Source organism: Benincasa hispida, chromosome 10 (assembly GCF_009727055.1).
Source record: "Benincasa hispida cultivar B227 chromosome 10, ASM972705v1, whole genome shotgun sequence".
Lineage (NCBI taxonomy): Eukaryota > Viridiplantae > Streptophyta > Magnoliopsida > Cucurbitales > Cucurbitaceae > Benincasa > Benincasa hispida.
In genome coordinates this window covers 48,307,913-48,332,213 of record NC_052358.1, presented here as the reverse complement: position 1 = coordinate 48,332,213, position 24,301 = coordinate 48,307,913, and the positions used below count along the sequence as shown (strand labels likewise).

The window sequence follows — 24,301 nt, the reverse complement described above, 5'->3', positions numbered from 1 at the left end:
AACTAGAGAAATTTAAATCTTTAAGAGCTTTAAGAACTTTAACAAGTTTATTCATTTTAGAAATATCATGCTTGATAAATTTAATCTTATCTAACATAGTACACTTTTTTTTTTATCATACGACATTTCAATATCATCATGCTTCACAATATCATCAGTCTTGAATTTCAAACATACATTTTCCTCAATTAATGACTTATTTTCAATAATCAAGACATTCAGATCATTTAGTTAAAATAGTTATTCTCGGTCCATCTCACCCAAGACCGGCCACTGAGATTTTGTTAAAGAAAATGTAACCTTATCTAATTTATCATTGTTTTTACTTTTTTCATATATCTTGTCAGATTGTACATCAAGATTCTGTTAATTTTTCTAAATATAATGTAATCTTCTTAAGTTTTATACCAAATCTTATATATTTCCAAAGTTTATATAAATTCAGTTATCTTTACCAAATATTATATCAAATATTTATGTAATTTGTCAAACTTTTAACCCAATTTTTTTTTTACAAATTTAAAACTTTCGAATAGATTTACCAACTATCCAAATGGATCTCAACTAATTGCACTTTGATTTTTAAATTTGGGTAAAGATTAAATTTCGCAAAAAAATTAGGCGAGATATGAAAAATATATAAAATCTCAGTATTAATCTCGTGTAGATTAACACCGATATTCTATATATTTGGGTTTTAGAGACAAATTAACATCAAGATTCTATATATTTGTCATATCTTACTTTTTTTTTTTTTTTTTTTTTTTTGTAAAATTCAATATTTTTCAGATTTTAAAAATAACAAGTTAATGAAAACCATTTGGATAATTTGGGAAATCATATAATTTATATAAGATTGAAATAATTATACAAATATTTGGGTAGATAATTGTATAAAATTTAAAAATATATAAGATTTGGAAAGATTTCCTAATATTTGAAAAAAAGTAGGCGAATCTCCCGGTAACAGAATCTCGTGCATAATTTGATATTGAGAAGGCTCAAAACTAAAAAAGAAAAAAATAATATTTTAATAAAATTTCGATAAGTTGTAAAGGCGAGTTTTGACTATTTCCCATTTTTCTTCCTAAAATTATCAAGACCGAAAAATAAAAGTTACCAAAGATGAAAACCCCAACGTCTTAATCTAAAATTGCGCATCGCCAGAATGCTATCGAGGGTGCATTGGTAATTTCGCTGGTTCTAGGGTTTCCACAAATCTCCTATTTAAACATCTCCGAATTCTCCGTCTCCCTCAAAATTCTTAATTTCAGCTTCTCTCTCTTGAAATTTCTCCTCTTTCACCATTGGGCGGTTCATCAGATCTTCAACTGTGGTTTAGGGTATTTTTTTTCCTTCTTCAATGTTTTGATTCTTTTCTTCTCTTTTGGCCTATGATTTAGAACATTTGTCCGTACCATCTGAGAAGTATTTCGATGGAGTATACAATCAAATTCTACATTCTGAGGCCTTCGATATGTTCTTTTCCCAAATGCGTTTTAGATTTGTTTTTGGTTTGACTTTCTTCTATTGGAAGGCAATAAATTAGAGTCTCTGATGCGCTTCTAATATTTCGTAGCGTTTTCAGCGCTGTACGTTGCCGACAATGATCTTTGGGAGATGAGATTCTGGCATTTGCTTCCTTTATGATGCTTATGCATTCAGATTTTCCCACATTCTATATTCTCTTGTATTGTTTTTTTTATTTGATTGTTGTTGTTGATTTGCATGATGATTTGGTAATGAGTCTGTGATGATACATTTAAGGCTTGTTTCTCAAAACATTCGCAGTGGCCGCCTGAGAGCTTTCGCCTTCGCCAGGCTTGAGAGCTTCTGCTGTTCTTATCCTTCCTTGGATGTCTGAGGCTCTATTTAAGAGTTCTACTTCTAGTTTCTCGACGATTTAAGTTTTTGTTTTATAATGCCTGTTCGCCCTTCAAAACCCCCTAGCGACTATTTTTGGGCTTTAGACGAGTTTATGTATTACTGATCATTGCTGCTTGGAAAATCTTATATACAAGTACTATTGCTTTTATTTGAATTCTTGGTTTCATTTGCTTTTCACCTATCATTGGAGAATCATTGAACTGTTGGTTCTGCTATTAACTTATATTTTAACCTCATTTAGACTTGTTATATGAGAATCCTTGAATTGCATTGTCTGTTTTGAACTTCTGTTGTATTTTCATTTCCTGTTGTCGGTGGAGTACTTTTGAACTGTTGGGTCTGTTCTGGACTTGTTTGTAACTTCATTTCCGTTTTCCATTGGAAATCATTAAATATTTTCCATCTGTTCTTAACTTATCTTGATACCCCATTTCCCCGGTTTTGTTTCCCTTTTTCAAGGGCCTTCTGGTGGTATCTAAGATTCTCCATGCTCTATGTTCAGTTTGATATTTTGATAACAATGATGATATCTTGAAGGCTTGTTTCTCAAAACATTCGCAGTGGCCGCCTAAGAGCTTTCGCCTTCGCCAGGCTTGAGAGCTAGTGCTGCTTTATCCTTCCTTGGATGTCTGAGTCTCTTTTAACTCCTTTGGAATTACTTTTTAATTTTGTATCTTTGTGTTGACATTTTTCGAAGCGTTGCTTCTCCCAATATATGCTGCTGCCTTGTCATAAAGCTCTTGCCTTTTTTATGCTCGAGCGCTTAATGCTGCCAGCTTGGAATGTCTGAAACAGATCTGTATATTCTTGCTTTTTTATTATTCAATCTTCATCCTTCTATGAATTTTTATGAAGCTTGTGGAAAACTTTTGAAGTAAATGATCCGAAATATCGCTTTTTTGATGTAATGTTTTGTTGTTGATGGATGAAACATCGTGATGGGGGTGCTTCCCAGGTTATAAGCGGCAGGAACATCCCAAAGTACTTGCCTCTGAACAATTTGTTATGAATTACTGAAAAATAAAGACACAGTATGTTAGTATATTTATTTGAGCTTTGGTTTCGAAATACTTTGGATAGTCAACATGTTTGACAGTGTATGAAAACATTTTCAATGATTGATTGAGGCAACATAAATTTATGTCACAGAGGCAACCACTAAAACCCCTCCACCAATGTTGAGAACAATCAATAATGAAATCATTATATTAATTAATTTATTTCACAGAGGCAACATAAATTAAGGAGATTTTGGAAAAATTAAGGTGTTTTTTTATTGAAATTTCTTATTGAATGACTTTAAGGTTATGGACTGATCATTTGGGCATGTGTTAAAAACGAAGAGAAAAGTGGAATTTTGAATATGGTGGGCTGAAAGGAAAATGCAACCAAATTAAAAAGGTAGCAAAGAAGTTTGTAGGTGGCTTGATTTGTAGAAATTTGACCGAAGTAGGAAAAATGAAGAAAAACAGTGGTGCTAAAGTTTTCGTGAAAACAGAGGAAGCTTGGGTTTTTAGTGAATTTGTGTAGTTAGAGGTTAAGGTAAGTACTTATAAGGTCTTTCTAGAGTTCTATGGTCTTTAATTTGATGGATGGAATTTCTGATTTTAAGTTCTAAAACAGGGGCATCATGGAGAGTTTGGTCGGTTCTAGGAATTCTAGGGTAAATTGGATGTCCAAACTATGTATAAAAGGTTTTTGTAGGCCAATTAAGTGTTAAATGTCTGGAAAGTGATGAATTTAAGTCTGAATTGCTCACTGGAAAAATAGAGGTCAAATCTGGAAATTCTTATTTTAAGCTTTAAAACAGGGGTACTATGGAGTGTTTGGTCGATTCTTGGAGTTTTAGGGCAAATTGGACGTCCAAACTTTGAGGGATGTTAATTAAGATCAGTAAAAGGTTTTTATAGGTTAATTAAGCGTTACATGCCTGGAAAATGATGAATTTAAGTCTGAAATGCTCATCAGAAGAATAGATGCTAAATCTGGAAATTTTTGGGTTGGAAGTTGAAGAAAGAGTTGACTTTCCTAGTTTGACTCTTGTCTGTCATCTATTGTCTGTCATTAAAAGCTGAAAAATAAATTTTAAGTTAATGAGGTGTTCTAAAACTTAATTAGGGATTCAATTGGTATTGTTATGATACCTTAAACCTAAAATCATAATAAATTGGGATCCTAGTGGAATAAGGGATTAATTTGAAGTAAACCCTAATTAGGGTGTTAAATGAGAAAAATTAAGCAAACTTGGAATAGAATTAGTCCTATTGATGATTAATTTTAAAATCTAGAGTTAATTTTAGAGTAATTGAAGGACCAAATTACAAAGCAAACTCTACCTTGGATCAAATAATGGATTTGGCAAAAGTTTAGGTGAAATTGGTTATACTTGAAGATTAATCTTCAAATAATTGGATTTTGGTCATGTGAAGGATAATTAGAGGATTATCAATATAATATCAGGATAAATGGGAGATGGAGAAATCGAAATTATGAGGAGTCGGGTAAACGGTGAGTGGTTTACTTTCAGATATTTTGATATAGAATTATATTTTATAGTATGTTATGATTTATGAAATGTGATGGCATGATCTGTTTTACTTGTTTGATATTTCAAAATTTAGATCATGATTTGTATGGTTTTTATGAAAATCTCCTATGTGGTCAGAATATATCGGGGAGTCCACTTGGTCTTGTGGTGTGTATCTATTCTAGGCTTGTGGTGCTTGTTTCAGAGATTGCTTTTTCTAGCTTACAGACGTGATTTAGATAATTAGAGCTGACATAACCAGGTGGTTGACTCATATATACATCCCATTACTGGATTGAAAGTGATTCAGTATTGTACCATCCATGTTGACGAAATATCCATTTGTTCCCCACGATATTTTGAGATGGAGAAGGTCATATTTCTCATTAGAGTCGTGTATTCCTCATCCATCACTTTTTTCCATTGAGAGGTTGCTTGAATTTTGGTGGGCTCTGATTGGAATTCTGGTGGGCTCTGGTTGGGCGATCGTTCTAAACGATGGGGGTTGGGCGATCGTTCTAAACGATGGGGGTTGGGCGATCGTTCTAAACGATGGGGACTGGGCGATCGTTCTAAACGATGGGGACTGGGCGATCGTTCTAAACGATGGGGACTGAACGATCGTTCTAAAATGGAGGCTGAGTGATCGCATTGTCTGTCATCTGGTTGATCGTTCTAAACGATCGTGTTGCCTCAGTGATCGTGGTGTCTTTTATTTGGCCTATCGTCTGGGTAATCGTGCTAAACGATGGTTGGTTAGCGATCGTTTGATCTGTCGTCTGGGCGATCGTGGTGAACGACTGGGATGCAAAGCGAAACTCTCTTGTATAAATCTGACCTGATGGACTGAGACATCATACCCTTTGTGATATGAGCTGGTACCAATATACATATATTTCTCCGAGTGTGATTGGAATTTTTGACTATGATATGGCCGTAGGTATGGGTAGCAGGCACACCCGAATGTCCTGAGATTAAAAAAACCAAGATTAGAACCAAACATTATGGTGACAAGTGATTTACCTTACAATACTGTGGTAGGCATGCCATTAATGAGATAGGCAGCTATTGAAAACAAGAGGACAGAGGCATGGATGCTTGTGTAAGGAGCGTGAGTCCAATTTCTATGATGTGTCGATGCTTATGCTCAGCTCTGTCGTTTTGTGCAAATGTATATGGACACGAATTTCGATTAAAATGCCTTTGGACTCACAAAGATGGTGTATTTTGTCATATTCTCTCTCATTATCTGATTGTAGTATCTTTATTCCAAAATTAAATTGAGTTTGTATTAATTGAGTGAAATGATGGAATGCTGCCAATGTCTCAGTTTTCTGTTTCAGAGGATATAGACACACATATCGATCGTGATCATCCAAGAATGATATGTAATATCGGTATCCATTAGTAGATTCAATAGGGGGTGGTCCCCATAGTATTAATTCAAACTTATTGGAAGCCCGCCCGAGATTGAGATTTAGGAAATGGTAAGACATAGAATTTTCCCAATTGACATGAATGACAAAATTCTTTTCTTTCATTCGATTTTATGGTAAGTTACATTCTCTAATAACATAATCTAGAGTTTTCACTGATGGATGTCCTAGTCTCCTATGCTCTTGATTAAACTACATTTATCCTAACTCCTGATAAAAGTCGAGTTGATATTTTTTTATAGAGCGGTTCCTCGGCTCTTGATGTTGTTTTATAGCACTTCAGCCCCTTGTAGTCGGTATAATCTTTTGTCAAGCTCCCCTTTCAGCAGTGTTCTGCCCGTATCCTTGTCCTTAATGACACAACAATTAATGTGAAATTCAATAACCACAGCATTATCATGAGCTAACTTTGATATACTAATCAGATTATTTACTATGTTAGACACACATAGGACGTCATTTAGTATAAATTCATTCCTTCCATTAGATAAACAAGATTGACCAGTGTGAGATATGTTTAATTGTTCACCATTACCTACAGTGACTGGATCGTTCATTACCTCCATACTCGGTTGGATTGTTGATGTTGTTACAATCTGGAGTGACATGGTTAGTATCTCCACTGTCAATGTACCAATTTGGATCCGTTAAATGTCTCTGGTGTGGCTATAAAGGGGTTGGAGGGTTGAGCTGATGTGAACAGGGCAATAGTATCACTGTTGGGGCCGACTGACCCATGATTCCCTCTTATTACCATTGAATGAGGGATTGAAATGTGGTTTCCCTCCATTTGTATTTCTGTTAAATGCTACATTGAAAAAATGTTGTTGTGCAAAAGAGCTATGTATTTTGATAAAATTTTGGTGTTCCAGTTGTTTTTCATAAGATAGCAGTTCAGATTACATATCTAACCAAGAGATATCTGGTTTACCTTGGATGCCTACGACAACAGGGTTGTATTCTTCATCAAGGCCAAGGAGGACTTGTTAGATTAGAGCTCTTGTCAACATAGGGTTGCTTGCTTGTGCAAGGTTGTTAGAGTGCATCTTCATCAATTTGACGTACTCGTTCATCTTCTGGCTACCTTTTCTTGTCGATTGAAACGTTGCTTCAGAGGTCGTCTAGATGAACATTGGTGGGCAGAGTATCTGACCTGAAAGGTGTCCTTCGAGCTTGTAGCTTCGGAGGATTGGCAGTGCAAGTGTCTTCCACAGCATAAAATTCCCGTGTCCGAGTTTCATGGTGGTGAGTTGATTCAAGAGCTGGTTGAGAGGTGGCGTGGTGAATTTTATCGGTTTGGAGGAGGAGCAATTTCCAGTGAGTGTGGTGTCGGCCATGAAGCTCTGATTCCAATTTTACCGATTTGGGAATTTTCTCAGTCCTTTGGACTTCTACCTTTTGTTTCTTTTTGTATTGAATGAATAATGAATACCTACAGCCCTATTTCCTTTATACACATCTTGCCCTAATATGGTTACAAAATAATAATAATACAAGGAATAAGAATAACTATTTTCAACTAAATCGACCTCGACTTTATCTTCTACTCAAAAATAGAATTTATGCTTAAGCCCTCCATTATTATATTAGTGTATTATTATTGAATCAGTGTTTTAGAAACTTCTCGCTTTGACTCAATCTTGCTCTCTTTTTTTTTTTTTCAAAAAAAAAAAAAAAAATTAAAGAAAAAAAATGATTAAAGGTGTTTGGTTTCTAATAGGCATGTTGTTGGCCTTGCGACATCTATCAAAATCAATCGTTGTTTTAGTTATATTTCACAAATTTTCAATTATCAATGCACAAATTGAATGCATAGAAATTAACGTACCTCATCATTGGGCCACACCAGCCCAACCCAGCCAAAAGAATCGAGAGAAATTGATATATATGGCCATTCGGTTGCTTTTGTTGGCCCATCACTAAAACTTGTTTCTTCATTTTGCCCCTTGAGCCCAAAGTACATCTCTCCAATAAATTTAAATTACTGCACTTGAAAAGAAAATTTTCAAATAGATTTTTTTTTTTAAAAAAAAAAGTTTAGATTTGATTATGGAAAATATTAGCGAGGAAGGTGGGCATCCTACTTCCAGAAAAACTATGCACAAAACCCTTTTAAAATGAAGAAAGCAAGAAAACGGATTTTAGAATTTGCTTCAACCATTTTTTTTCTTTGCTTAAAATTTTAGGGACATTTGGATTGAGGAAATTGGGATAAAATTAAATTTGAGAATAGGTAACAGATAAAGTTTAGTACAAGTGAATGATTTCCACCTTTGTCTCTCATCTTATAATACATTTTTTATTCTTTTATTTTATATATTTTTAGAATTAATTAATTTAAATTATATGAAAATTATATTATATTAAATTTTAAATTATAATGTATGAATTTAACCATTACTATTTAATAAATTAATTAATTTACATACATACTTAATTTTTCTACTCAATTAAATTTAAATATATTTTTTAAACAATTTAATATATACTTAATTTTTATTTTAGTTTAATAAATTAGTTTATATATATACATATATTTTCATACTTTTTTTCAATAAACTATAAAGAAGCGATGCAATAAGACTATTAATTAATTAATTAATTATATTTGTAGTTAGCTAATGATCATTATAATGAATACAATATGAATTTATTTTTTTTAATAATTATAATTAGTTTATCATTGATTAATGAGAATTCATTAGTTGCTTTATTAATTAATACATCATAATTATATAATCAAGTAACTTTAATTATAAATTTCTCATTTTACTAATATTTATAATTAATAATTTAATTAATATTATTATTTGATTGTTAAATAATTAATTTTTCTCAATTGAATTTATTAAATTAATCTACCAAAATTTTATAGAGTTTTATAATTAATTTTATAAATTAAATAAAAAATAATTTATTCCCACAAAATTCTTGATAACATTTCCATGGTACAACCAAATACATTTGGTTGTCAAGGAGTTAGAATTATATAAAATGAAAGAAAGAGGGGGTTGCTTTTAAGAAGGATTGCTTTTTAAACTGCATGGTACAATGTTAGAATAATGTCATTTGGGTCTTCATTTTCTATTTTGTGTTTGTCTGTGGATTATAAACTTCGAGAGAAGATAAAGAAGAAGACTGCTAAAGCCAAATGTTGGAACATTATTGAAAATATTCAAATAAGATATTTGCGCAAAATTTTATAAAAATTATTTTCAGAATTATGTGTTCCTAAAAAGTCTTAATTTTATTAGTACAATCTATTTGTATGAGGAACGATTCTATTCTAGAAGTCAATTTGTTCCTATAATATCATAGCTTTGTTAGTACAAAATATTTGGGTGACTTGTTTCTTTTTTTTTTAATACATAGTATTTTCATATTCAATATCGAAAATATTTTTCTTTGTAATGTAGGGTTTCTTTGGACATAAAAGAATTGAAATATGGAGAGGTTCTCTAGCATGAATGAGAGAATGAGAGGAAAAGGTTGAATATGAAGAGTTTCTTGTCGAACAAGGTATCTTAGCCTACTTGAATGTATTTGAGTGTAAGTTGTGATTTGATTGAAGTATATTGTTTAACGTGTCGTGGTTATTGCATTAGGAATTGTAAGTATATTGTAAGCATGGGTTCCGGGTATAATGGGAGAGGTCTTTTTTTAGGTGATCAACCTAGACTTTAGATTAATGGGAGAGATTTATTTTTGGTGATCAATCTAGATTTTAAGATGATTTCTAGTATTTTTTTTTTTTTTTTTATTTAAATGGTTATATAATTAGATATTGTTTTAAATACACACAAAAAAAAATGTAGGGATTAAATTGTGAGGGCATAGTTTTTCTTATTTTGAACCATGAGGTTGAAAGTAGTGGTAGTCTTTTGGTTATTCATAAAAGTAAAACTTGGTTGGACATTTTTTGAAAAGTTTATATTTATTTCGTCATTTGTCCAAAGAATCTAAGAATCAAAGGCTAAATTTGGGTTTGGGGACTCAAACCCTGATTGGTCGATAGCCCAATTCATGGACTTTGCTCAATGAGTGAAATAAAACCAATAAAAAGTCATGGGTCGACCGGTTAAATGTCTAAATTAAATAGGTATTTCTGAATAACATCTAATCCTATTTTTTACTTAAAAAGTATCTAAATGCCTAGTTTCATTAATTTATTTAATTTGAAAACGGACAAATATATCCTCAAATATTTAAAACGAAATTTAATTCAAAAAATCAAATAGAATGAAAAATAAATCAAATCTTGTAATGTAGGTTAACAAAATCCCAAGTGAATCTCAAGATCTTTTATTAAAAAAACAACTACCAAAAACTAAAAACCAAATTATAAATATAAATAAGATGTGTATGTTAACCTAAAAAGGGAAATAAATCAAAATATCAAAATAAAATTATAAAAAGATCAACTATCTAAACCCCACCCATAAGCACAGATACATGGTGAAAAAAAAAAAATCAAATTTAGAATACCAACAACTAAATCTCATACCAAATACAGAGTTGGCTACTATTGTTCTTACGTTCAATGATGATAATATAAATCTCAATAAAGATTAAATCAAATAATAATCATCGAACAACCCCACATGTTTTCTTAGTCAATTACATTTTCATTACACACAATAACTCCAAACCATGAATCAAACCAACCTTCCAATCCTTTCAAATTCATAAAGATCCACATTCGCCCTCGTCCTCTCCAAAGAAAAAAAACATAAACATGCATCTTCCTCCATAAATACACAAGTTTTAGGTTTTTTATAGACGTGTATTGCTTTTTGTTACCTTGCATAGACCATGTATTTGATGGTGCCAGAGATTTGGAAATAATTAACATAAACTAAAGTTTTGTGAGTTGTCTTCTCACTAAAGTCTTTGTCGCGAGGACGATTGCCGTTTGCCCGAGTTCATCCTATAATTTTTAGAGGAGACGAGACATATCATACATCATGCACAATGTGCTATTGTATATAAATTGCTAGTGCTTCAAAAATAAGAAATCAGAGAATTTTGCTAGAAATAGTGCATTGGCTTGAGGAGATAAGATGTATCAAATGAATTGGGTGTTAAAATTACATCTTCCTTAAATAAGTTTGATGGTCATCTTATTCAAAAGTGTAAATTTGGAAACATGCCAATTTTTTTATACACTAATTTCCCTATTTTCCCCCAATTTTTTTTGTTAAGAATTTGGGCTTAGCCCAACCCATTGCACTAAACTAAGAAGGCCCACAATGGCCCATAATTGACCTGAGTTTATCAATTGAACCGTTTTAAATTTGGGCACTGACCCGACCCACCATACTCAAGAGAAAGCTAACTTTTTGGGTAATTGCAATGGCAGCGGGTAGCACTTTTAGCGATATTCTCTAAGAATCGTAAATATAACAATTTTCTCAAATCTACTTATTTATTTTATTTTCATGTTTATTATACTTTTTTTTTCATTCTAGTTCTATATGTTTGGGAGATTCTTGGTTGTTCTCGTTCATCTTGTTTCTCATTGTTGATTAACATTAGATTTTTTCTTCTCAATTTTCTTTTTTCTTTTCCTTCCATTTTAATTATATGGTTTTCGCTGACTTTTCTTTTCCCTCTTTGTTATTTTATTGGTATTTATCATTATATTTCTTTTACACAATAATTATGAGATTCATTTTTTTGACTTTTTCTAATAAAGTCTATTTCTTATACTAGTTTGAATTATTTCAACCGATTTATTCTATATCTTCTAAATATCTTCTATCACTATTAGGTTTCAAACAAACATTTCTCTTTCTTCCATCTTTTTTCTAAAGGTGTTCAAATGACCCAACAACTCGAACGTTTCCGAAATTATTTCAGATTAAGTTAAGTCTCGAGTTACCTTTTTAAAAATTTGGGTCGACTCAACCCAACCCCAAATTACTAATATATATATAAAATAGTAACATTTAGGGTTTTTACGTTCTCTACCTTGTGTGACCACTTATTGTAAATCTTTTTTTACATTGCATAATGGTTAATTCTGGGACATGATTGCTATATTTATAACGATGTTTCGGTTTGAAAGAGATTATTATTATTTTATATATTATTGTTATTTTGAAAAGTGCCCACTTATTGATTTTGGTTCCATTAAAATGAGCATGTGTATTGTTTGGATGATGATTTGGATACAATATCATAATTACTGACCGTTTTGCACAATCAACGAAAGTGATATACTAGTGCTCGTTTAAAACCTCCTAATTCAGCTTTCTTATTATTTCTTTTTTCTAATTTCTTAAGAAAAATACAAAAAATCAAAATTAAAAAATTATTAGGCCTTGTTTGGCAATTCAATTTTGTTTTCTTAGAAAAAAAAGTTATGAACCTAATATAAAACATTTTAATTCTCTTTTGAATGAAACACTTCAAATAATTATCAAATCTTATATTTAGGCTGACCTTTAACTTTATAGATAAATTTACATTCAATTAGAAATTTTATCTTTGTAATTTGATGAATTGTGGTTTTTCTTTCTCTCTAGTTTAGTCTTTATGACTTTAAAAGTTTCAGTTTCATCTTTATGATTCAATTAAATCTGACAATTTCATCCATCGTATATCATCATATTATATTTTTGACACGACATTGAGCTAATTTTTCTTTTTTTAAAAAAAAAATTACACCAACCATTTAATTGACAATATACTTAATAGGATAGTGGTGCCGCACGCTGTGTTAGGTTAAGAGTAGGTGCGTGACAGGCCTTAAAATGCGTTCGTCAGGCATTGTAGTTAGTTGAGAAGGCAAGTTAAAAAAAAAACACACACACACACACAAAGAAATATAGTGGTTAATCAATTGGTAGAAAATAGTTTACCTACAACTTGAACTTTTATGAGTGAATCAATTGATGTGATATTTATAATGGTTTCAATTAAAATTCTTAACTTGTTATAATTTAATCAATTTAGACCATTGATTAATAAATGTGAAAATTGTCAAAGCATCAATTCTTATGTGTAGATTTCTTCAAATGTCAGATTAACAAAATGGATGACTAGAATTGATACATGAACAATTTTTAAAGAAAATCTTTACTTATGTAAGTTTAGGAATTTAATTAATAAAATTATAAATCTCACATAATGCTTATCAAATAGAACATAATGGAGGTTACAAATTGATATACTTACAAAAGTTTAGAATTTGAATGGATACAATTATTAGTTCAAGATTTTAATTGATATAACCCCAAACTTTAGAGGTATAAATTTTTCAGATTACAAATTTGGTCCCTATAATTTGGAGAAAGTTAGAATTTAGTTCTTACGAGTGGATAAAATCTCATAAATAGTCTCTATGGTACAATAAATCTCTCATAATTAGTGGTAGCACACAATGAATATGAGTTAATATTAGAATATGAAACTATATGAACTAAATTCTAACTTTCTCCAAACCATAGGGATCAAATTTGTAATTTAACTGTGGATGTTTTGAAACAAAAAATCCAAATGAGTTGACTTAAAAACCTTTTGAATATGTGAACAACTAATTCTCAAACACTAAAGTCCGCAAATCAATTTGATTTCCATTCTAAATATTGGATTAGACACGAAAATCCTAAAAATCAAAGCTCTTAAACAAAATAATAATAATAATAATTGAGAGGATGATGAATTCCACGCTAATATTTTTTTTATATGCAACTCAATATATGAATCATAAAATTCAAGAAGCTCTCATGGCTAAACTTGAAAGAAGAAGCACACATGCCAAAATTGATTCATAAAAATCTCCCAACAGCCTTAAAATGAAAATCCTAATGTCACATCATCAATCATAACAATAAAAATATTCGTACATTACGTCGTAAAAAGAATAAAAAAAAAAAAAAAAAAGTAAAAATAAAAACCTCTATCCACAACCATTTTCCTTTTCTCACTTTCGAGGACATTTTTATGTAGAAAACAATGTTTTTGTCAAGAGTTGCATACTCCATGAGATAAACCAATGTGTTCAAAAAGCCCGACAACTCGAATAATTTGGATTATTCAACCCAAACTATAAGGATTGGATTGGATTAGTTTTGTTTTATTTTAATTATTAGTCATACGTTATAGATAAATTTACGTATTTAAATTAATAAGGAAAAATAAGTTGTAATCCGATATCCAACTTAACTTGAATTTTAAGGGTTGAGTTGGATTGGGTTGAAGACTTTTACTCAATTTTTCTGGATTGTCAATCCAACCAACTTGAATTTTTTGGTTAGTTCAAAAAATACTCTCAACCAAACACAGTCGAACCCGTGTATGATGAATATCATACTTAATATTTATTTAAGCAAAATTTAAAATGTAGAAAGTAAGAATAAAGGGAAATGCACGCATTTTTAGGCGGGTTAGCCGCAAAAATAACACAACAAGTAACAATGAATATGAATGAATATATTCTTCTTTATGGATGTTATGGAGTGTACCCATTCCCCTTTCCCTTCAATTCTCAATCAAATCAAAACTTCCAAAGACTTTTAACATTTCCATTGAAATTGATGCACCTACCTATCTTATCTTTACCCTAAAAAATCAAGAGGGAAGATTATAAAATTCTTTTTTAAAAAATACTCTTCCATCAAAGTTTTATCTAAAAATCAATCGATAATGGAAGAAGTAATTTATTTATCTTTTAAAGACGGTATGTAACGTCTCTTCATATTTTTAATGTGGGATCTTCAATATGTCCTCTTCAAATGTACTCTTTTTAGTTAGTTTTATATGCTCCAATATCATATTGGATAAACACTGAGATTTCATCTAAAAATAACTGACAATAGAAGAAGTAACTCATCTATCTTTTAAGATTGTGAAGCTAAATTATTTTACCCTTAATTTTGATAAGATTTGAAAATACATAGATTAAATTGTTACAAAATTATTAAAGTCGGGGGACAAAAATATTTTTTAAATTTAATTTGATGGGTGAGTTTTGATAATTAGTTTTTTTTTCTTCTTATCTACTGTCATTTTATTTGGTTCACCTATTGACTTGTGTCACATCTTGCCAAAACATTATTTTATAATTCAATTCGCATGTCATGTCAAGTTTTAACCTAACGATCGATAATAGCGAGAGCTAATCAAAATCAAAGTTAAAAAACATACACAATGACTAAATTTGTGATTTGAACTTTGAATGGAGTGCAATTCAAATCTATATATTTACCGATACTTTCTTAATTGAAACCATTAAAATTATATAATGTTCTTAGAACGAAAAAACTCAAATCGAACTAAACACACATTCTAACTCAACCACAACGAACAAAATAAAACATCTAATACAAAATCTAAAGAATCCATAAGGATAGATAAAAGAGTCCTATCTAATTTAAAAAACTTTCGCAAACTATTAGACGAATCAGATTGTTCATTTCTTTAGTGCACCTATTGTCTCCATTCACAATCAAATCAAGCCAAACCAAAGGAGTCTTTTTAGGGATAATGCAAATTAGCATCCATTGAATTAATGTACCATAATTCTAAATCCTTTTTGTCAATATTGTCTTCATTTGTTCATCTCCTCGACAACCTCTCATTTAATAGATAATATTTGTACTACATCAAACAATATCACATTGATGTTTTTGAAATACTCAACATAACTTATCCTAATTAATTTTAATAATTTTTCATTAATACAAATGTTTTGGCTCGTTTATAATCATATATTAAACAATCATAATTATAATTATAACATCTAAACTTTTCCTTCATAATTGTGATACACTAAGCATATTTTAACATGTTCGTCTAAGAGGATAATAAAAAATCATAGAATTAATTGAACGGTATGTATTCGTTATACGAACAAAAGTATAGAGATAAAATTGAAACGTTTTAGAATGGAGAAGTGTGTGTTATAAGTGAATAAAATTGGGAGTGTGTTAGGGAAGGAGGAGGAAAAAAAATGGAAAGATAACTTGAGAATAGAGGAAAATATATTTGGATGCTCTTCAGTTCATAAACCAAACTTTATCATGTAAACAATTTCAGCTTTAATCAAAGCTTCCATTCAGCTCTGTCTTTCATTCTTTTTTCATTATTTTATTTAGGCTAAATTATCATTTTAGTCGATGTACTTTGAAATTTATCAGTTTTAATCTATATACTTTCAAATATCTAATTTTAATCTCCATACTTTAAATGAATTTTAAATTTAGTCCTTATTAGTTTTTTATTGGTGATTTTCCACCTAATTTTTTAATATCTATTAACATTTTCACTATAATTATTTACAAAATAATCATGTATTGTTTTCTCTTGCATTAAAATTAATATTATTATTTAACTAGTTTCTAGAAAAATTAATTTCTAATGAAGAGTATGAGGATTAAAAATAGACATTTAAAATTACATGGACTAAATTGAACATTGAACAAATCTTATGGTATAAGGACAATAGATATTTTAACCTCTTAATTAATTAATTATTACTATTATTAAATGAATGCCAAAAATATCATTTTGGTTTTATTTCATTTTAGTACATAAACTTTCAATAAATCTTAAATATAATATTTTAAAATTAATATTTTATCGAAATGAATTTAACAATAATAATAACAATAACTTCCATCCAATAAAAAAATATTGACCATATATCACAATTTATAAAGGTAATGCTAATATAGTTTGATTTTTTTATTTGGAAAAGATCAATAATAAACTAACTACGACCCAAACTAATTTTAAGATGGATTGAAAACTACGTAAAATTAAAATCGATATGTGAAAATACATTAACTAAAATGAAATAAGATCAAAGTATAGGGATTAAAATTATTTGTTTTTTAAAAAATAAAAAGATTAAAAAATAAAAAGGAGTAATGGGATCATGTAATAACCGCCCAACTGTCATAACAGTCTGAAATTACATCATCATCTTATCCCTGCACTTAAAAAAAGGAAAAGACCATTCAATCTCAAAAACTTCACCTTTACTCTTACACTTTCTCATTCACATGTTTTTTTAAAATAAATAAATAAATAAATAATTTAGAGTTTTTTTTTTTTTTTTTTTTTGGTTGGAGTTGTTAGGAATTTTAGCTTATAATATTCACCAGAATATTCTAGATATATTTACATGTTATGTTATTACGAGTATAAATGTATTTGTTAGACATTATAATTTTGTAGTTAAGCGTGTATACGAGATGTAAGGATTAAAATTCTGATAAAAATTTGTTGATTTAAACATAACTCAAATAGTTAAGCTAGCAGTAATCACTTTTAACACATTTGATCGAGATTTCTTTCACTTTTATTTTATTTTAGTATAATAAATATGGATTACAGATTTAGTATGTTTGAATTCCAATTCAACCACATATTGAACTAAATAAAATAAAAACATTAGAAAAAATAAACATCAGTTTTATAAAATAAAATAATTAAAAAATAAACTTATTATCCTTTTCCCTTCTTTTGGGGTGGACGGAGAATATTAAAATCAATTGTTTTTTTTCGAAAAATTCTAAATTAATTAGCTAAAACTTTAAAATACTAAACGAATAATATAAATTGAGTTAGCAACAAATTTAAAATAGTTTTTTTACGTAAATAATATGTCGCTATGATAATTATTTTTGTTTGATAAAATTTTTATTCAACAATTATAAGTATATTTTTCTTAATAAATTGTGGATTGCATTTTATTTTATTGTTTTTTAAGCACACGTGTATTATTGGGAGTTTTGGGAGATGGGATTAGGGTTTACTTTTGGATCATGTATTTCAATTTTTTTTAATGTAAGAAGTTATTTTACAAATTTTTGCATGTGACATTTTTAATTAAGCCATTTTTGTTTTAACATTTTTTATATAAAAAAAACTCATGTATGATGAACTTTTTTTCAAAAGTGTTTTTACATACAAGTTTATTTTTTAGAATTCAAGGTAACAACTGTACATATAAGTTTATTTGATTTCTTAACCGATAAAGTTGTTTTTTATTGATGTTAAATTACTATAAATAAAGATTATAAAATTCTATGAATTAATTATAAAAATTGGGAATTCACGTTTTGACGGGACTTGCGTACTTGTGTTAACAAAAGTGTTTTCAATGACATTTTTGTGCTTCAACTTAAATATAAACAGTTACGGATGTTCTATATGTATTTTTAAATCAATAGTCATTTTGAAGCTTTAAATTAGGGTTTTATTGACAATTTTATGTTACAAGTATCAAAAAAAAAAAAAAAAAAAAAAATTGTGTGTCAACAAAACCCAAAATTGTAGTAGTCATAATTTAAAATAAATGGTCGTTGGAGTTCGATGAGTGGCTGTTGGAGGTCACCTTCAACAGTGGTGGTTGGATGTTGCTGGAGTTGGCCACTGAAGGTGGTTGCCGAAGTTAGTCGTCAAAGATGGTTGTCAGAGTTGAGTACCAATGCATTAATGGTGATGGGGTTCGGTACATTATTAGTGGACATGGTATAAATTGTTGGTGACATACGAAGTTGGCCTCCCAAACAATGAGTTGAGTTCATATCTCAACTCATCTCATCTCGTCTTCTCACTTTAAACACTCCCTTAGTGTATTTGATTTATGACGATATATTATTCGCATAACAAAATTTGTTTAATGATGATTTATTTTAGTTAAAATACTATTTCAAAAATTCTTTGAGTTTCATTCTATTTTAGTTTCATATATTTTTTAAAAATTCAAATTTAGTTCGTACCGTTTAATACATCTTGAAAATATTCTCAAAGGTTAGGTTATTGTTGGTTTTTTCTAATAAAAAAGAAATGCTATCAGTAATATCTTTATAAAATTTGGAAATATCTCACGTAATGTCTTCTTTCATGAAAAAACTTACTATAATATAACTAGCTTCAATCAAAATCAATTTTGATTAACCAAATTCAACATGTATTGAAAATATATAGACTAAAGTTAGAGATTTTGGAGTATAAGAATTTAAATGAAATGAAATTCAAAGTAAAAAGACAAAAAATGACATTTTAACCATTTATTTTTTAACATATTAACCAAAAAGCTGTGCCTAATAAGAGTAATGTCTAACTCTAACATTCACCTTTAGGCTTTATGGAACTAAATTAAATGAAATCATTAAGGTTAAAATTAAATTTAAGTTACCTAAAAAATAAAATTTAACTATTTCAAGTTGAAAATATAAAATATGTATTCTCCATTAACTAAAAAATAAGGTACAAAATAGAAAATTTATTAAAAATCTTATAGCAGAACTTATGAAATCTTATAGCAGAACTTATGATTATTATTATTTACTGTCCAAGTATTTCACTCATCTAGATTTAAACATGATATACAAATAAAAGATTATCTCATTCAAATTCTGTAAAAACAACATTTGAGGGAAATTTGGCAATAGTTTTTTTTTTTCCTTTTAATTTTAGTTAAAAAAAATGGTGGAAGAACATATGCACCAAGTTAAAATAGATTTAATTTCTAAGATTTTTTTTTAAATAAAAGTATTTTGAGATTTAAAAGGGAAAAAAATCATGATAACGTATCAATTTACCTCTATGTTATTTTTAAAAATTTTATTTTAAGGAGCAATAAAATTAATTTTTTAAATGGAAAAATATTATTTACTTGGAAACATTTGATTTGGATTTTATAATTTATTTATAAATCTCAGGAATAAAAGGAACACACATCTCTAAAACATTGAATAATAGCACACGTTGAACGAAGGTAGGAATTTAATTATTGAATATTCCTGAAATTGGAGCATTCCAAAGTTCAATAAATGACGTATTTTGATTTTTATTTTTGGGAAACAAGAAAGATAGGAAAAAAAAAAGGAGAAATTAAAATTGTCGATCATATATCTACAAGTACAACGAATCTATACCCATGTATAAATACTCAATAAATAAATAAATAAATAAAACAATAATAATAAATAAAACCATTATCTCTATCCATTTTTCTAATATTCCTTTAAACTTTTCTTCCTTAAAACTCCGAGGATAATTGCCCTTTTTTTAATTGCCCATCATGTGCCCATTTCTTTATTATAAATTTTAGAAGATTCTCTTCCTCTTTTTGTTCAAAAAATTAAAATTAAAATTAAAAGTTGCCTCCATTTCCGAATTAGTGTTCATAATTTCGAAAATTCAATATGTATAATCCAAATATAAGTTTTTTTTTAATAATAATAATAATAATAAATAATGCAATTTTTTGTGTCATGTAATTTATTTATTGAAAAAGGAACGATGGTTATCATTTTGTTTATGTGGGTTATTGTTATTGGCTTGAAAATATTTGCGAGACCCACTTCATTATTAAATGCAATATGAATAAATCAAACATAAGTCTTTTCCTAAATAATGCATTTTTCCATTGTGATTTACTCAAAAAATCAAAAGAAGTAATTTTAAAAAATATGTAGTTTGTAAATAAATATAACAACATATATACAAGGTTTAAATTCTATTTTATTTCTGAACTTTAAATTTTATATATTTTGATCACTAAAATTTTAAATATTTGTTTTAGTCCCCAAACTTTCAAAAAATATTTATTCTAGTTCTTATTGTTAAAAATCTATACTCTTCAAAGATGAAATCTATCTAAACATAAAAATGCATATAGTATAGATTGAGTAAGATGAAAATAAAGTAAAATGTCATCAACTAACATGCGACAACCAAAATGTTGTACCCAAAACAACTTTTGATCTCCATAGAAAATTACTTTACGACCTAATTTAAAATTGAAACATTTGATTTTTTAACATTGGCTAACTTACTTGTAACTTAGCTAGTTAAAAATACAAGTCATCTCACCATTCTAGTTAAGAGTTAACCGAATCTTGACAACAATGACTAAAACGAACGTTTTTTTAAAAATTTAGGGACCAAAAAGAGAATAAAATTCAAAATTTAGATACCAAAAAAAAGGTTTAAACCTATATACAATTCACACTTTAATTATTTTGACTATTATATAATTGGCATATTATTATTTATTGCAATTTTCAACAATTAGTCAAAGTTATTGATAGTTGCCAAAAAAAAAAAAAAAATCCACGACGTGGGATGAAAATTCGAGCTTCGAGTCTTTAAAATAGGTATACAATACATTTTTTTTTTTGTCAATATGAAAATAGTTCAATAACATTAATTTGTATTATCAAACTTACAAAATAAAAAGTTCAACCTCTTATATTATATGTTGTAAAATAAACGATTATTTGGAATTTATAGTATATCATTTAAATTTATGTTGTTTTGATCATAATTCCATGATTTATGTTAGTTGAGCTACACTTATATTAGCTATAATAGATTGAATTAAACTTAAATTGATGTTATTGATACAATTTTAAAAAAAAAAAATCTAATTTTTTGTTTAAAAAATGTAAAACTTGTACTATATTTGAAATAGTAATAAATGATTTATGTGGTTTGAAAAGTATTAAAAAAAAGTACAAAAATAATAGAAATTGCCTTTTGTAAGACGGTAAGAATATTGTTTTGCTCCATTTGCAATATGGGAATCTCCATTTGCCCTTCAACCACTCTCTTTTTTTCCCCTTTTTTATTGATTCCCTGGCAGCTTTATCCCCTATTATCCCATTTTATTTTCATCTTTACATTTTCTAAAATTCTATTAGTTTGATTTTTTTTTTTTTCATTTTAAATTATAAAAAATATTCTTAAATTTTATCCCTTATTTTAAAAATATCTATAGACTTTTAAAATTTTCAATATTACTCTTGAATAAATGTTTCAAAACTATCTCTACATTAGAAATTCTTTATATTGTTTAGTTAAAAAGCACATTTAATCCCTATACTTTCATTAAGGTAACAATTGATCCCTAAACTTTCAAAAGAAACGATTTAATCTCTGTACTTTTAGATTGATTACAATTTAGCCCTATTGATAAAATTGCTGTTAAAATCTAAATCGTTACTTTTGAAAGTTCAGGAACCAAATTGTTGCCTTAATGAAAGTAGGAGATTAAATGTGATTTTTAGTCTTTTTTTAATACAAAAATAGACACTTGATTGTTATAACGGTAAAATGAAAAATATGAATCACCCTATTATTTTAAGTCATTACACATCGGTTTAAGTTTCAATTTATGTCTAAAATTCTAAAAAATTTCTACTGAATCTTTTTGAAACAAGGAAAAATTATATGAGTAAATTCATGGTATTAATTAAATCACTATACAATACAAATGGACATAATTATGGTCTTTAAAAGCCATTATAATTTTGCATCATCAAGAAATTATTTTCCATAACAATCTTTTTTGCTAAATAAAAGTAATATAGTTTTTTTTCTTTTTTTTTTAAAAAATAATATGGTTTACTATTTATGTTTCTTAAGAATAGAATTAATGTAATCTCATTAATGAGAAGTTACATAGACCATTAAATAGATTATGTAATATAAAGTCAAAAGTTTATTCGACACAAACAAAAAAAAAATGTACGATAATCTGAGAAAAATTCAATTGGTTATACACATATTTTCAACCAATATATTAGAGATTCAAATCTTCTCATTATAATAGAGTCTTGTAAATTGAATATAGACACTTAGTCACGTTATTTGTCAAATAATTTGCTACGCAAGACATCTTCCCAATAACTTAGGTGAAATACATTAATTGAATTGGAAAAATATGTGAAAACCCAATTCAACCATTCGTGTTTGATTGAAACAACAATATGCAATCTCTTTTTATAGTATTAAAGAAAGAGAGAAAAAAATGATAAAAGGAGGTTGGTTTATATTAAAAAATTAGGCTTACATATTTTAATTTGAATGGGTGTAATTTTTTTAGTAGAAACTAAAATATATGTGTATTCCAATTTATTCACAATGGTTTTAAAAATTTAAATAGAGTTTTAAAATGTATTACAAAAATTGGTGGGGTTAGCAAAAATTCATAGTGGATAAGTGAAATTACAATCATATCTAATAAACTAGGTTTTTTGGTTGCACAATTTTTAATACAATATCTTATTAAAAAAAAGATAAATCTTTGCTAGGATAACACGTCCAATATTTCTAAGAATATATAATATTATTATCTACTTTTAGGAATAAATTTATAATATGACTTGCTTTTAATTTTTTTTTTTTTTTTAAATATTGGTTCTCATTAAAATAATATTAAATTGGGACGGATATAATCAAAAATGACGATATTTTAGTCAAAAATGTCGTAAAATGTTATTTCAATAGATCTTTCTAGCAAACATAAGATAAAAAATCAAAAGAAATTATTAAATTAATAATAAATATATATAATATATACGCTAAATATTATTTAGAAATTTTGTTGTTTATTTTTTAATGTTTCATATATTTTTTTAACGATTTAATGAAAATGTATATTCACCTCGCATATCATGTTAAATCGATGAAAATATAAAAATATCGACATATCAATCGAAAATTTAAACAAATTCATGACACACATATATAATATATATATATATATATATATATATATATAATATATATATATATAATTATTAATATATTCCTAAATATAACAATTATATGGTGGTAGAAAGATTTAAACTCCAAGAAAATAATTAGGCTTGTTTAACATTCATTACATTAATATTTGATTGTGAACTATACTATTATATTGACACTCTAGAAAAAAAAAATTAAGGCTTCGTTAACTCTAGCTAAAAATGTAATCCATAAATGATAATATAAAAATTAGGCCCCCAGTTGATTACGTTTGTTGTTATTTTCTATGTCTTATAATCGTAATGAGCTATGAGGTCCACCTCTAAATTTGTAAAAAAAACGTACAATCTAATTGAAGAAGAGAGAGTGCTCATTCTTATTATGCTTGAAAATTACATGGAATTCACTCCATTTACTATGATTGTTACCGTTACAGATATTGTTATCGTAATAGTAAATGCGAAATATTTGTAGTTCTAAGTAAACATGATAAAAAAACCAGTCCAATTACGTTTACAATTTAGACTCATTATGATTACACCAATTTTCGTTAAGGTTTGGTAAATGTGACCTAAGTTCAAAGAAAATATTATATTAAAAAATGACAATGATTAATTGCAGCTAACGATACCTAATCTCGTAGGTCTCGATTTCCTTACTTAAGCAAAATAAATAAATAAAATAATCCAAATATTTTTCTTACAAGAATAAAATTGAGATTAAAATAGAGTGGATTGGTCTTAATTAGCTACTAGGGGTATGATCTCATATTCGGTAACTGTTACAAATTCCGAAACACCATGTTTTAGAGAATAAAACACAAACCCTATCTCCCACTCCATTTTTCCGCCCTCTTTATCAACAACTCCGGGACCCACGTAGCTACACAATTAAATTTAAAATATTTTTTTAATTAATAATTAATTAATAAATAAATTTTAAATTATAACTTCAATCT

General features: G+C 28.1%; 1 long non-coding RNA gene and 3 other non-coding genes across 4 annotated transcripts; all 4 read left to right on the top strand.

Moving 5' to 3' along the window:
* Positions 1 to 1,251: 1,251 nt before the first annotated feature.
* LOC120088194 lies at positions 1,252 to 7,374 on the top strand. Its single transcript, XR_005484857.1, has 2 exons — positions 1,252 to 2,868; positions 6,803 to 7,374. It is a non-coding gene; the product is annotated as an uncharacterized LOC120088194 (long non-coding RNA).
* LOC120089585 lies at positions 1,390 to 1,472 on the top strand. The gene has a single exon (XR_005485260.1). It is a non-coding gene; the product is annotated as a small nucleolar RNA snoR117 (small nucleolar RNA).
* On the top strand, positions 1,746 to 1,868 carry LOC120089594. Its single transcript, XR_005485269.1, has one exon. It is a non-coding gene; the product is annotated as a small nucleolar RNA SNORD14 (small nucleolar RNA).
* Positions 2,403 to 2,524, top strand: LOC120089591. Its single transcript, XR_005485265.1, has one exon. It is a non-coding gene; the product is annotated as a small nucleolar RNA SNORD14 (small nucleolar RNA).
* Positions 7,375 to 24,301: the final 16,927 nt, after the last annotated feature.